The sequence below is a fragment of the Pseudophryne corroboree genome, chromosome 3 (genome assembly GCF_028390025.1).
Source record: "Pseudophryne corroboree isolate aPseCor3 chromosome 3, aPseCor3.hap2, whole genome shotgun sequence".
In the NCBI taxonomy this organism is placed as follows: domain Eukaryota; kingdom Metazoa; phylum Chordata; class Amphibia; order Anura; family Myobatrachidae; genus Pseudophryne; species Pseudophryne corroboree.
The window spans coordinates 331,937,674-331,952,035 of NC_086446.1; the positions used below are offsets into that span (position 1 = coordinate 331,937,674).

At 40.8% G+C, this 14,362-nt stretch overlaps 4 non-coding genes across 4 annotated transcripts; all 4 read left to right on the plus strand.

Annotated features, from left to right (window-relative positions):
* Nucleotides 1–505: 505 nt before the first annotated feature.
* Nucleotides 506–577, plus strand: TRNAP-AGG (transfer RNA proline (anticodon AGG)). The gene has a single exon. It is a non-coding gene; the product is annotated as a tRNA-Pro (tRNA).
* A 1,769-nt stretch (nt 578–2,346) lies between these two features.
* On the plus strand, nt 2,347–2,419 carry TRNAP-AGG (transfer RNA proline (anticodon AGG)). Its single transcript has one exon. It is a non-coding gene; the product is annotated as a tRNA-Pro (tRNA).
* Nucleotides 2,420–11,506: 9,087 nt separating this feature from the next.
* Nucleotides 11,507–11,579, plus strand: TRNAP-AGG (transfer RNA proline (anticodon AGG)). The gene has a single exon. It is a non-coding gene; the product is annotated as a tRNA-Pro (tRNA).
* Nucleotides 11,580–14,266: 2,687 nt separating this feature from the next.
* TRNAP-AGG (transfer RNA proline (anticodon AGG)) lies at nt 14,267–14,339 on the plus strand. The gene has a single exon. It is a non-coding gene; the product is annotated as a tRNA-Pro (tRNA).
* The last annotated feature ends 23 nt before the right edge of the window (nt 14,340–14,362 follow it).

Below are 14,362 nucleotides of genomic sequence, written 5' to 3' on the forward strand. Positions count from 1 at the left end.
TTTTCTTTCTTCTTGGTCTGTATGCTTAAGTTGCACACAGTATGAGACAAGTCTTAGGTTCCAACTATCAGAAAAGTTCAAACTCTATAGGAACCCCTAAATCTTTGCACTGAACTTTCCAAATATGCATACTTGGACAAAAATTTACCTTAAGGAAACATTTTAGCTATGCTACAAATACATTTTTAAATTGTTATGGTATTTTTAAAATGTAACATCTTTTTTTCCAGCTTATTGCATTTTTTTATTAAATAATTTGAGTTTTACTTTAAAAATGGTAAAATCTGAATAAGAAATTATTTAGCTTGTGACTTGTTGGTCTGGGTGTATGATTTTTGCTTTGGGTGGAAAAGGCCCCAGGTTCATATCCTGGATTAGCCTGTTTTCTCAGGTTCTTTAAAAGTGCTTAGTTCTATTATCTGATAGTATTTTAAAATACTTACTAATGTATTCCAACAGTTTCATTTCCAATTTCATTAGTATACATGAAAATGCATGAACAGTTGGCTTGTTGGTCTAGGGGTATGATTCTCGCTTAGGGTGCGAGAGGTCCCGGGTTCAAATCCCGAACGAGCCCATCTTCTCCGGTTCTTTTAAATCCCATGGTTCCATTTACTGATTGATGTCAAAAGCATCAAGTGAATTTTGCTTTTGAAAATCCATCAAAAAATATATACTTATGCATATTTAGTAAACTGTCAACCATTTGGTGGTATATTGGGTATAATGTAGATTCCATTTTGTCTAAGTAATCTTGAGTGGCTTCAAAGAAGTCTCCTATTGACAAATTAAAAACTGTCAAAATGAAATTACAGTTTTTTCTCTTACCTTGCTTTTTTCTTTGAAACAATGAGTGGCTTAAAAGAATAGGCTCTTTTTGACAAACAAAAAGGTCAACAATTAATTGCATGTTTTTGTTTTTTTCTTTCTTCTTGGTCTGTATGCTTAAGTTGCACACAGTATGAGACAAGTCTTAGGTTCCAACTATCAGAAAAGTTCAAACTCTAAAGGAACCCCTAAATCTTGGCACTGAACTTTCCAAATATGCCTACTTGGACAAAATTTTACCTTAAGGAATCATTTTAGCTATGCTACCAATACATTTTTAAATCGTTATGGTATTTTTAAAATGTAACATCTTTTTTTCCAGCTTATTGCATTTTTTTATTAAATAATTTGAGTTTTACTTTAAAAATGGTAAAATCTGAGTAAGAAATTATTTAGCTTGTGGCTTGTTGGTCTGGGTGTATGATTTTTGCTTTGGGTGGAAAAGGCCCCAGGTTCATATCCGGAATGAGCCTGTTTTCTTAGGTTTTTTTAAAGTGCTTAGTTCTATTATCTGATAGAATTTTATAATACTTACTAATGTATTCCAACAGTTTCACTTCCAATTTCATTAGTATACATGAAAATGCATGAACAGTTGTCTCGTTGGTCTAGGGGTATGATTCTCGCTTAGGGTGCGAGAGGTCCCGGGTTAAAAATCCCGGACGAGCCCATCTTCTCCGGTTCCTTTAAATCCCATGGTTCCATTATCTGATTGATGTCAAAAGCATCAAGTGAATTTTGCTTTTGAAAATCCATCAAAAAATAAATACTTATGCATATTTAGTAAACTGTCAACCATTTGGTGGTATATTGGGTATACTGTAGATTCCATTTTGTCTAAGTAACCTTGAGTGGCTTCAAAGAAGTCTCATTTTGACAAATAAAAAACTGTCAAAATGAAATTACAGGTTTTTCTCTTACCTTGCTTTTCTCTAAGAAACAATGAGTGGCTTAAAAGAATAGGCTCTTTTTGACAAACAAAAAGGTCAACAATTAATTGCAGGTTTTTGTTTTTTCTTTCTTCTTGGTCTGTATGCTTAAGTTGGACACAGTATGAGACAAGTCTTAGGTTCCAGCTATCAGAAAAGTTCAAACTCTATAGGAACCCCTAAATCTTTGCACTGAACTTTCCAAATATGCCTACTTGGACAAAAATTTACCTTAAGGAAACATTTTAGCTATGCTACCAATACATTTTTAAATTGTTATGGTGTTTTTAAAATGTAACATCTTTTTTTCCAGCTTATTGCATTTTTTTATTAAATAATTTGAGTTTTACTTTTAAAATGGTAAAATCTGATTAAGAAATTATTTAGCTTGTGGCTTGTTGGTCCGGGTGTATGATTTTTGCTTTGGGTGGAAAATGCCCCAGGTTCATATCCTGGATTTAGCCTGTTTTCTCAGGTTCTTTAAAAGTGCTTAGTTCTATTATCTGATAGTATTTTAAAATACTTACTAATGTATTCCAACAGTTTCACTTCCAATTTCTTTAGTATACATGAAAATGCATGAACAGTTGGCTCGTTGGTCTAGGGGTATGATTCTCGCTTAGGGTGCGAGTGGTCCCGGGTTAAAAATCCCGGACGAGCCCATCTTCTCCGGTTCCTTTAAATCCCATGGTTCCATTATCTGATTGATGTCAAAAGCATCAAGTGAATTTTGCTTTTGAAAATCCATCAAAAAATAAATACTTATGGATATTTAGTAAACTGTCAACCATTTGGTGGTATATTGGGTATACTGTAGATTCCATTTTGTCTAAGTAACCTTGAGTGGCTTCAAAGAAGTCTCATTTTGACAAATAAAAAACTGTCAAAATGAAATTACAGGTTTTTCTCTTACCTTGCTTTTCTCTAAGAAACAATGAGTGGCTTAAAAGAATAGGCTCTTTTTGACAAACAAAAAGGTCAACAATTAATTGCAGGTTTTTGTTTTTTCTTTCTTCTTGGTCTGTATGCCTAAGTTGCACACAGTATGAGACAAGTCTTAGGTTCCAACTATCAGAAAACTTCAAACTCTATAGGAACCCCTAAATCTTGGCACTGAACTTTCCAAATATGCCTACTTGGACAAAAATTTACCTTAAGGATACATTTTAGCTATGCTACCAATACATTTTTAAATTGTTATGGTATTTTTAAAATGTAACATCTTTTTTTCCAGCTTATTGCATTTTTTTATTAAATAATTTGTTTTACTTTAAAAATGGTAAAATCTGAATAAGAAATTATTTAGCTTGTGGCTTGTTGGTCTGGGTGTATGATTTTTGCTTTGGGTGGAAAAGGCCCCAGGTTCATATCCGGAATGAGCCTGTTTTCTTAGGTTCTTTAAAAGTGCTTAGTTCTATTATCTGATAGAATTTTATAATACTTACTAATGTATTCCAACAGTTTCACTTCCAATTTCATTAGTATACATGAAAATGCATGAACAGTTGGCTCGTTGGTCTAGGGGTATGTGTCACGATCCGGGTATCTGGACGCCATTTCTTACCCATCAGATGCCTCCTAAGGCTGGCTCAGCGCTCCAGGACCGGATCCCATCTGTTATCCTAATGTTCACATTCCTGCATCCTCTCCTGTCTCTCTGAGACGCTGTCACAGTTACGCCTTATTACATCTGGCATGGCGTCTCCCGCGGCCTCCGCCGCCGTCCCTGAGCTTCTGCATGCAGAGTGTCAGAGTGGCGATTACGTCAGCCGCGGCCTCCGCTGTGTCCGCGTGGTTGGATGTGCACTTGTCAGTCTGGCGTCTCCTGTCTCCAGTGGCCGGCGCCGCCATTACTGTTTTCATTACCACATGGATTACAAACCAAACTTCCCTCCAAGTGTCTGCATGGGCGCAGCCATCTTGGATTCTGTCAGCTGATCATTTCCTCCAATCTGTTGTCAGTATTGTTAATCTGCATAATTGCCTAGCCAATCCCTTCCTTGCTGCAGGTATAAATACACTGTGCCTGAGCAAGGAACGCGTCAGTGCTTTGGTTGTCAAACCTAGTTCCTGTTTGTCTCTCTCCTGTGATTGTCTTCCAGGTTCCAGCTCCTGTCTCAAGACTTCCACCATAGAGACCCGCACCAGCATTCCACCTGCGGTGTAGCCTGACTCTCCGATCCATTGTGGATTCATCTGTTTCCAGCTACAACATTACCTGCTTCCAGCCCAGCTTCCAGCAGAGTACAGCTTCTCTTAAAGGGCCGGTGTCCTTTCTACACTTTACCACTCTCCACCGGTATTATAATTTCACCGCTCTCAAACTCCTAACTTCAGCTCATATTTCATCGCTCCCAAGTTCATTTATTATTTAACTGGTTCCAGCCAGTATCCACTCCGTGCCAACAACAGTCTGGTTCCAGCCAGTATCCACAGCAGCCGTTTTATCTTCAGCAGCCCAGCTTTTCCTGGAACACCAGCTGGTACAATCCTGGGTTATCTCCATTGCTACAGTCGGGCCTGGTAAGGACTTTCCATCTAGAAGATTATAAGAACTATCTCACACTACCAGTGCCCTGTGGCTCCTGCCACCCTGTAGTTCCCAGGAACTGTATTTATTCTTTGAAATATATACACAGAGGGCGAATGGCGCTCGTGTATCCGGATATTTTTAGTTTAGCTCTGGACTTTCATTTTTTTGCACACCTTCATGATTCACCCAGAGGTGGGACGCCACCATTCTGGAGTGACCAGCATTCTGTGAAACAACATATATCTTGACCACCAGTTAATCAGTACTACATTTGTTTCATCCCCCGACCCCTCCCCCGGGATTTTTTCCTCCCATTTTTTCTACATGAATATTCTATTATTATTATTAATATTTTTTTCATAAATTTCTTTATAAATAAAGATATATTTTTCTTTTTTCATCCCATTTCTCTATATTGCTATTTATTTATTAGTTCTAGTTTTCTGACTGCTTATTATATAAAGCATTTAACCAATTGTTATACATTTCACACATCAGGCGCACCTATGAAAACCTTTTGTATTTATTCTTTGCTGACTTTTATGTTTCTTTTACTGCTACTGTGATGCATGGAGTTTGTCATAAATAAACATCATTGACTTTTATTCAAGTTGTCGTGGTCACGCCTTCGGGCGGTTCTTCTTCATGTTACTTACATGTCCAGGGGTCTGATACAACCTCCCAGGTTCCGGTACATCTCAGCCCCTACAACTGAGGCTGCCTCCCGTCAGCTCAGGCCCTCAGTTGTGACAGTAAGCACTGACCTAATGAATCCAGCCGGAGACCAGGATCAAGCGGCCAGGCCGATGCAAGAACTGGCAGCCCGACTAGAACATCAGGAGGCTGCACAGGGCCACATCATCCGCTGTCTCCAGGATTTCTCTACTCGGCTGGATGGGATTCAGACAACTCTCCGTGGATCAGGCGCGTCTGGTGCGTCAACCACAGTGACTCCAGCTATAACCCCACCCACCTTACCCATTTCTGCTCCACGTCTTCATCTTCCAACGCCAGCAAAATTTGACGGATCTCCAAGATTCTGCAGGGGATTTCTCAACCAGTGTGAGATTCAGTTTGAGCTACAACCTGGCAATTTTCCCAGTGACCGTACAAAAATTGCCTACATTATTTCTCTTCTCAGTGGCTCAGCCCTTGATTGGGCATCACCGTTATGGGAGAGGTCCGACACCCTGCTATCTTCCTACACTGCCTTCGTGTCAACATTCAGGCGCATCTTCGACGAGCCAGGCCGGGTAACCTCAGCTTCATCCGAGATTCTCCGTTTACGCCAGGGGTCACGTACTGTAGGACAATATCTGATACAGTTCCAGATCCTGGCATCCGAACTGGCATGGAACGACGAGGCCCTGTATGCTGCATTCTGGCATGGCTTATCTGAGCGTATTAAAGATGAGTTAGCTACCAGAGACTTACCTTCTAAGTTAGATGAGCTAATCTCACTCTGCACGAAAGTTGATTTACGTTTCAGAGAGAGAGCAACTGAGCGTGGAAGATCATCTGCTCCAAAATCTTCTGCTCCTCCTCCTCGCCAACTGTCACCAACTAAAGATGAGCCCATGCAAATTGGCCGTTCCCGTTGAACTCCTGCTGAGCGCCGAAGACGTCTCTCCGAGTCTCTCTGTCTTTATTGTGCAGCTCCGTCTCACACCATTAATGCCTGTCCCAAACGTCCGGGAAACTCCAAATCCTAGCTCGCCAAGGAGAGGGCCGGCTAGGAGTAATGATCTCCTCTCCATCTCCTCAAGATTGTAATCTCCCAGTCTCGCTTCAAGTTGCTCAACGTTATCGGAACGTCATTGCCCTCCTTGATTCCGGAGCAGCTGGGAACTTTATTACCGAAGCCTATGTTAAACGGTGGTCCCTACCCACCGAGAGACTTCCTTCGTTCATTTCTTTAACTGCCGTGGATGGCAGCAAAATTTTTGATGCAGTTATTTCTTTAAGGACTCTACCAGTTCGTCTGAGAGTGGGAGTTTTTCATTCCGAACTTATTTCTTTTTTAGTGATTCCAAGAGCCACACATCCTGTGGTCCTGGGCCTTCCATGGCTCCGTCTTCACAATCCTACAATTGATTGGACGACTACGCAAATCCTGGCATGGGGTTCCTCCTGTGCTGAGACATGTTTGTTTAAAGTATTGCCTGTCTGTTCTTCCTCCCCCAGGTCGTCTGATGTTCCACCTCCTCCATATCAAGATTTCACGGATGTGTTCAGTAAAGCTTCTGCTGATATCCTTCCTCCTCATAGAGAATGGGACTGCCCGATTGATCTCGTTCCAGGGAAGGTTCCACCTCGAGGCCGAACTTATCCGTTGTCTCTGCCTGAGACGCATTCTATGGAGGAATACATTAAAGAGAACCTAGCAAAGGGGTTCATTCGACCTTCTTCTTCCCCAGCCGGCGCAGGCTTCTTTTTTGTAAAAAAGAAAGATGGTGGTCTGCGGCCGTGCATCGACTACAGAGGTTTGAATGACATTACCATCAAGAACCGTTATCCTTTACCCCTGATTACTGAGCTCTTTGACAGAGTTAGCGGAGCTACCATCTTTACAAAGCTGGACTTGAGAGGTGCATACAATCTCATCCGGATCCGTGAGGGTGACGAGTGGAAGACCGCCTTTAACACTCGTGACGGACATTATGAGTACCTCGTCATGCCCTTCGGATTGAGCAATGCTCCAGCTGTCTTCCAGCATTTTGTCAATGAGATCTTCAGAGACATTCTATACCGTCATGTCGTGGTCTATCTAGACGATATCCTCATTTTTGCCAACGATTTAGAGGAACATCGTTTTTGGGTTAAAGAGGTTCTGTCCCGTCTCCGTGTCAATCATCTCTATTGCAAATTAGAGAAATGCGTCTTTGAAGTCAAGTCCATTCCGTTTCTAGGGTACATTGTGTCCGGTTCCGGACTAGAGATGGATCCTGAGAAACTACAAGCAATCCAAAATTGGCCGATACCCTTAACCCTCAAAGGGGTCCAGAGGTTCTTGGGGTTCGCCAACTATTACCGAAAGTTTATACGAGACTTTTCCACCATTGTGGCGCCTATTACTGCTTTCACTAAGAAGGGTGCTAACCCGTCCAAGTGGTCTGAAGAAGCCATGCAAGCATTTCATCTTTTAAAACAAAGGTTCATCTCTGCGCCTGTTCTGAAACAGCCTGACATCGACTCTCCTTTCATCTTAGAGGTGGATGCCTCCTCCGTTGGAGTAGGAGCGGTGTTATCTCAGATGGCTAAAGATGGCCATTTACACCCTTGCAGTTTCTTCTCCCGGAAGTTCTCCCCAGCTGAGCGCAACTATGCCATTGGCGACCAGGAGTTGCTAGCCATCAAGCTCGCTCTAGAAGAGTGGAGGTATCTGTTGGAGGGAGCTTCTCATTCAATCACCATACTTACAGACCACAAGAACCTTTTATATCTGAAAGGCGCACAATGTCTCAACCCTCGTCAGGCCAGATGGGCACTTTTCTTTTCCAGGTTCGACTTTAAACTCCAGTTCTGTCCGGGCTCTCAGAATCGCAAGGCCGATGCCCTTTCCCGCTCATGGGAGCAAGAAAATGAGTCAGAGTCTTCAGACAAGCATCCTATTATAAATCCGTTGGCATTCTCCACGGTAGGGATGGACTCTACGCCCCCATCAGGGAAAAGTTTTGTGAAACCGATGCTAAGGAAGAAGCTCATGCATTGGGCCCATGCTTCCCGTTTTGCCGGACATACAGGTATCCAAAAAACCCTGGAGTTTATCTCTAGGTCCTATTGGTGGCCAACTCTGAAAAAGGACGTCTTGGAGTTTATTGCATCTTGCCCAAAGTGTGCTCAACATAAGGTATCCCGCCAGTCGCCTGCGGGGCAACTGGTTCCACTATCTGTTCCCCGTCGACCTTGGATCCATTTGTCGATGGATTTTATTACAGATTTACCCATGTGCAACAAGTTCAATACCATCTGGGTGGTAGTTGACCGGTTCACCAAGATGGCACACTTCATTCCTCTCACCGGTCTTCCGTCAGCTTCCAAGTTGGCTCAAGTATTCATGCAAGAGATCTTCCGACTCCACGGTCTTCCTGAAGAAATTATCTCAGATCGAGGAGTTCAATTCACAGCCAAATTCTGGCGAAGTTTATGTCAAGTCCTTCAAGTCAAGCTAAAGTTTTCCACGGCTTACCATCCTCAGACCAATGGTCAAACCGAGAGGGTGAATCAGGACTTGGAGGCCTTCCTCCGCATCTATGTGTCCTCCTCTCAAGATGACTGGGTTCAATTACTTCCCTGGGCCGAGTTCTGTCATAACAACCAGTATCATTCTTCCTCTGCTTCAACACCATTCTTCACTAACTTTGGATTCCACCCTAAAGTCCCTGAGTTCCAACCGCTTCCAGCAACTTCTGTTCCCGCAGTGGATATCACCTTGCATCAGTTTGCCAATATCTGGAAGAGTGTACGATCAGCTCTGCTCAAGGCATCGTTCAGGTACAAGAAGTTTGCGGATAAGAAGCGTCGAGCAGTTCCTGCTCTCAAGGTGGGTGATCGGGTATGGTTATCCACGAAGAATTTGAGGTTAAGAGTTCCCAGTATGAAGTTTGCACCTCGCTATATCGGTCCTTTCAAGATTGAACAAGTCATCAATCCTGTTGCTTACAGACTCCAGTTGCCTCCCTTCTTAAAAATACCCAGGACATTCCATGTTTCCCTGTTGAAACCGCTGATCTTGAATCGGTTTCATTCCTCACTTCCTCCAACTCCGAAAGTCCAAACTCAACGAGGCGTTGAGTATGAAGTGGCCAAGATCCTGGACTCACGTCACCGTTATGGTCAACTACAGTATCTTATTGACTGGAAGGGTTACGGTCCTGAGGAACGTTAATGGACCAATGCTTCTGATGTCCATGCTCCTGCCTTGGTCCGGAGATTCCATTCCAAGTTTCCTCAAAAGCCAAAGAAGTGTCCTGGGGCCACTCCTAAAGGGGGGGGTGCTGTCACGATCCGGGTATCTGGACGCCATTTCTTACCCATCAGATGCCTCCTAAGGCTGGCTCAGCGCTCCAGGACCGGATCCCATCTGTTATCCTAATGTTCACATTCCTGCATCCTCTCCTGTCTCTCTGAGACGCTGTCACAGTAACGCCTTATTACATCTGGCATGGCGTCTCCCGCGGCCTCCGCCGCCGTCCCTGAGCTTCTGCATGCAGAGTGTCAGAGTGGCGATTACGTCAGCCGTGGCCTCCGCTGTGTCCGCGTGGTTGGATGTGCACTTGTCAGTCTGGCGTCTCCTGTCTCCAGTGGCCGGCGCCGCCATTACTGTTTTCATTACCACATGGATTACAAACCAAACTTCCCTCCAAGTGTCTGCATGGGCGCAGCCATCTTGGATTCTGTCAGCTGATCATTTCCTCCAATCTGTTGTCAGTATTGTTAATCTGCATAATTGCCTAGCCAATCCCTTCCTTGCTGCAGGTATAAATACACTGTGCCTGAGCAAGGAAGGCGTCAGTGCTTTGGTTGTCAAACCTAGTTCCTGTTTGTCTCTCTCCTGTGATTGTCTTCCAGGTTCCAGCTCCTGTCTCAAGACTTCCACCATAGAGACCCGCACCAGCATTCCACCTGCGGTGTAGCCTGACTCTCCGATCCATTGTGGATTCATCTGTTTCCAGCTACAACATTACTTGCTTCCAGCCCAGCTTCCAGCAGAGTACAGCTTCTCTTAAAGGGCCGGTGTCCTTTCTACACTTTACCACTCTCCACCGGTATTATAATTTCACCGCTCTCAAACTCCTAACTTCAGCTCATATTTCATCGCTCCCAAGTTCATTTATTATTTAACTGGTTCCAGCCAGTATCCACTCCGTGCCAACAACAGTCTGGTTCCAGCCAGTATCCACAGCAGCCGTTTTATCTTCAGCAGCCCAGCTTTTCCTGGAACACCAGCTGGTACAATCCTGGGTTATCTCCATTGCTACAGTCGGGCCTGGTAAGGACTTTCCATCTAGAAGATTATAAGAACTATCTCACACTACCAGTGCCCTGTGGCTCCTGCCACCCTGTAGTTCCCAGGAACTGTATTTATTCTTTGCTGACTTTTATGTTTCTTTTACTGCTACTGTGATGCATGGAGTTTGTCATAAATAAACATCATTGACTTTTATTCAAGTTGTCGTGGTCACGCCTTCGGGCGGTTCTTCTTCATGTTACTTACATGTCCAGGGGTCTGATACAACCTCCCAGGTTCCGGTACATCTCAGCCCCTACAACTGAGGCTGCCTCCCGTCAGCTCAGGCCCTCAGTTGTGACAGCATGATTCTCGCTTAGGGTGCGAGAGGTTCCGGGTTAAAAATCCCAGACGAGCCCATCTTCTCCGGTTCCTTTAAATCCCATGGTTCCATTATCTGATTGATGTCAAAAGCATCAAGTGAATTTTGCTTTTGAAAATCCATCAAAAAATATATACTTATGCATATTTAGTAAACTGTCAACCATTTGGTGGTATATTGGGTATACTGTAGATTCCATTTTGTCTAAGTAACCTTGAGTGGCTTCAAAGAAGTCTCATTTTGACAAATAAAAAACTGTCAAAATGAAATTACAGTTTTTTCTCTTACCTTGCTTTTCTCTAAGAAACAATGAGTGGCTTAAAAGAATAGGCTCTTTTTGACAAACAAAAAGGTCAACAATTAATTGCAGGTTTTTGTTTTTTCTTTCTTCTTGGTCTGTATGCTTAAGTTGCACACAGTATGAGACAAGTCTTAGGTTCCAACTATCAGAAAAGTTCAAACTCTATAGGAACCCCTAAATCTTTGCACTGAACTTTCCAAATATGCATACTTGGACAAAAATGTACCTTAAGGAAACATTTTAGCTATGCTACCAATACATTTTTAAATTGTTATGGTATTTTTAAAATGTAACATCTTTTATTCCAGCTTATTGCATTTTTTTATTAAATAATTTGAGTTTTACTTTAAAAATGGTAAAATCTGAATAAGAAATTATTTAGCTTGTGGCTTGTTGGTGTGGGTGTATGATTTTTGCTTTGGTTGGAAAATGCCCCAGGTTCATATCCTGGATTAGCCTGTTTTCTCAGGTTCTTTAAAAGTGCTTAGTTCTATTATCTGATAGTATTTTAAAATACTTACTAATGTATTCCAACAGTTTCACTTCCAATTTCTTTAGTATACATGAAAATGCATGAACAGTTGGCTCGTTGGTCTAGGGGTATGATTCTCGCTTAGGGTGCGAGAGGTCCCGGGTTAAAAATCCCGGACGAGCCCATCTTCTCCGGTTCCTTTAAATCCCATGGTTCCATTATCTGATTGATGTCAAAAGCATCAAGTGAATTTTGCTTTTGAAAATCCATCAAAAAATAAATACTTATGCATATTTAGTAAACTATCAACCATTTGGTGGTATATTGGGTATACTGTAGATTCCATTTTGTCTAAGTAACCTTGAGTGGCTTCAAAGAAGTCTCATTTTGACAAATAAAAAACTGTCAAAATGAAATTACAGGTTTTTCTCTTACCTTGCTTTTTTCTAAGAAACAATGAGTGGCTTAAAAGAATAGGCTCTTTTTGACAAACAAAAAGGTCAACAATTAATTGCAGGTTTTTGTTTTTTTCTTTCTTCTTGGTCTGTATGCTTAAGTTGCACACAGTATGAGACAAGTCTTAGGTTCCAACTATCAGAAAAGTTCAAACTCTATAGGAACCCCTAAATCTTTGCACTGAACTTTCCAAATATGCATACTTGGACAAAAATTCACCTTAAGGAAACATTTTAGCTATGCTACAAATACATTTTTAAATTGTTATGGTATTTTTAAAATGTAACATCTTTTTTTCCAGCTTATTGCATTTTTTTATTAAATAATTTGAGTTTTACTTTAAAAATGGTAAAATCTGAATAAGAAATTATTTAGCTTGTGACTTGTTGGTCTGGGTGTATGATTTTTGCTTTGGGTGGAAAAGGCCCCCGGTTCATATCCTGGATTAGCCTGTTTTCTCAGGTTCTTTAAAAGTGCTTAGTTCTATTATCTGATAGTATTTTAAAATACTTACTAATGTATTCCAACAGTTTCATTTCCAATTTCATTAGTATACATGAAAATACATAAACAGTTGGCTTGTTGGTCTAGGGGTATGATTCTCGCTTAGGGTGCAAGAGGTCCTGGGTTCAAATCCCGAACGAGCCCATCTTCTCCGGTTCTTTTAAATCCCATGGTTCCATTTACTGATTGATGTCAAAAGCATCAAGTGAATTTTGCTTTTGAAAATCCATCAAAAAATATATACTTATGCATATTTAGTAAACTGTCAACCATTTGGTGGTATATTGGGTATAATGTAGATTCCATTTTGTCTAAGTAATCTTGAGTGGCTTCAAAGAAGTCTCATTTTGACAAATTAAAAACTGTCAAAATGAAATTACAGTTTTTTCTCTTACCTTGCTTTTTTCTATGAAACAATGAGTGGCTTAAAAGAATAGGCTATTTTTGACAAACAAAAAGGTCAACAATTAATTGCAGGTTTTTGTTTTTTCTTTCTTCTTGGTCTGTATGCTTAAGTTGCACACAGTATGAGACAAGTCTTAGGTTCCAACTATCAGAAAAGTTCAAACTCTAAAGGAACCCCTAAATCTTGGCACTGAACTTTCCAAATATGCCTACTTGGACAAAATTTTACCTTAAGGAATCATTTTAGCTATGCTACCAATACATTTTTAAATTGTTATGGTATTTTTAAAATGTAACATCTTTTTTTCCAGCTTATTGCATTTTTTTATTAAATAATTTGAGTTTTACTTTAAAAATGGTAAACTCTGAATAAGAAATTATTTAGCTTGTGGCTTGTTGGTCTGGGTGTATGATTTTTGCTTTGGGTGGAAAAGGCCCCAGGTTCATATCCGGAATGAGCCTGTTTTCTTAGGTTTTTTTAAAGTGCTTAGTTCTATTATCTGATAGAATTTTATAATACTTACTAATGTATTCCAACAGTTTCACTTCCAATTTCATTAGTATACATGAAAATGCATGAACAGTTGTCTCGTTGGTCTAGGGGTATGATTCTCGCTTAGGGTGCGAGAGGTCCCGGGTTAAAAATCCCGGACGAGCCCATCTTCTCCGGTTCCTTTAAATCCCATGGTTCCATTATCTGATTGATGTCAAAAGCATCAAGTGAATTTTGCTTTTGAAAATCCATCAAAAAATAAATACTTATGCATATTTAGTAAACTGTCAACCATTTGGTGGTATATTGGGTATACTGTAGATTCCATTTTGTCTAAGTAACCTTGAGTGGCTTCAAAGAAGTCTCATTTTGACAAATAAAAAACTGTCAAAATGAAATTACAGGTTTTTCTCTTACCTTGCTTTTCTCTAAGAAACAATGAGTGGCTTAAAAGAATAGGCTCTTTTTGACAAACAAAAAGGTCAACAATTAATTGCAGGTTTTTGTTTTTTCTTTCTTCTTGGTCTGTATGCTGAAGTTGCACACAGTATGAGACAAGTCTTAGGTTCCAACTATCAGAAAAGTTCAAACTCTATAGGAACCCCTAAATCTTTGCACTGAACTTTCCAAATATGCATACTTGGACAAAAATTTACCTTAAGGAAACATTTTAGCTATGCTACCAATACATTTTTAAATTGTTATGGTATTTTTAAAATGTAACATCTTTTTTTCCAGCTTATTGCATTTTTTTATTAAATAATTTGAGTTTTACTTTTAAAATGGTAAAATCTGATTAAGAAATTATTTAGCTTGTGGCTTGTTGGTCTGGGTGTATAATTTTTGCTTTGGGTGGAAAATGCCCCAGGTTCATATCCTGGATTAGCCTGTTTTCTCAGGTTCTTTAAAAGTGCTTAGTTCTATTATCTGACAGTATTTTAAAATACTTACTAATGTATTCCAACAGTTTCACTTCCAATTTCTTTAGTATACATGAAAATGCATGAACAGTTGGCTCGTTGGTCTAGGGGTATGATTCTCGCTTAGGGTGCGAGAGGTCCCGGGTTAAAAATCCCGGACGAGCCCATCTTCTCCGGTTCCTTTAAATC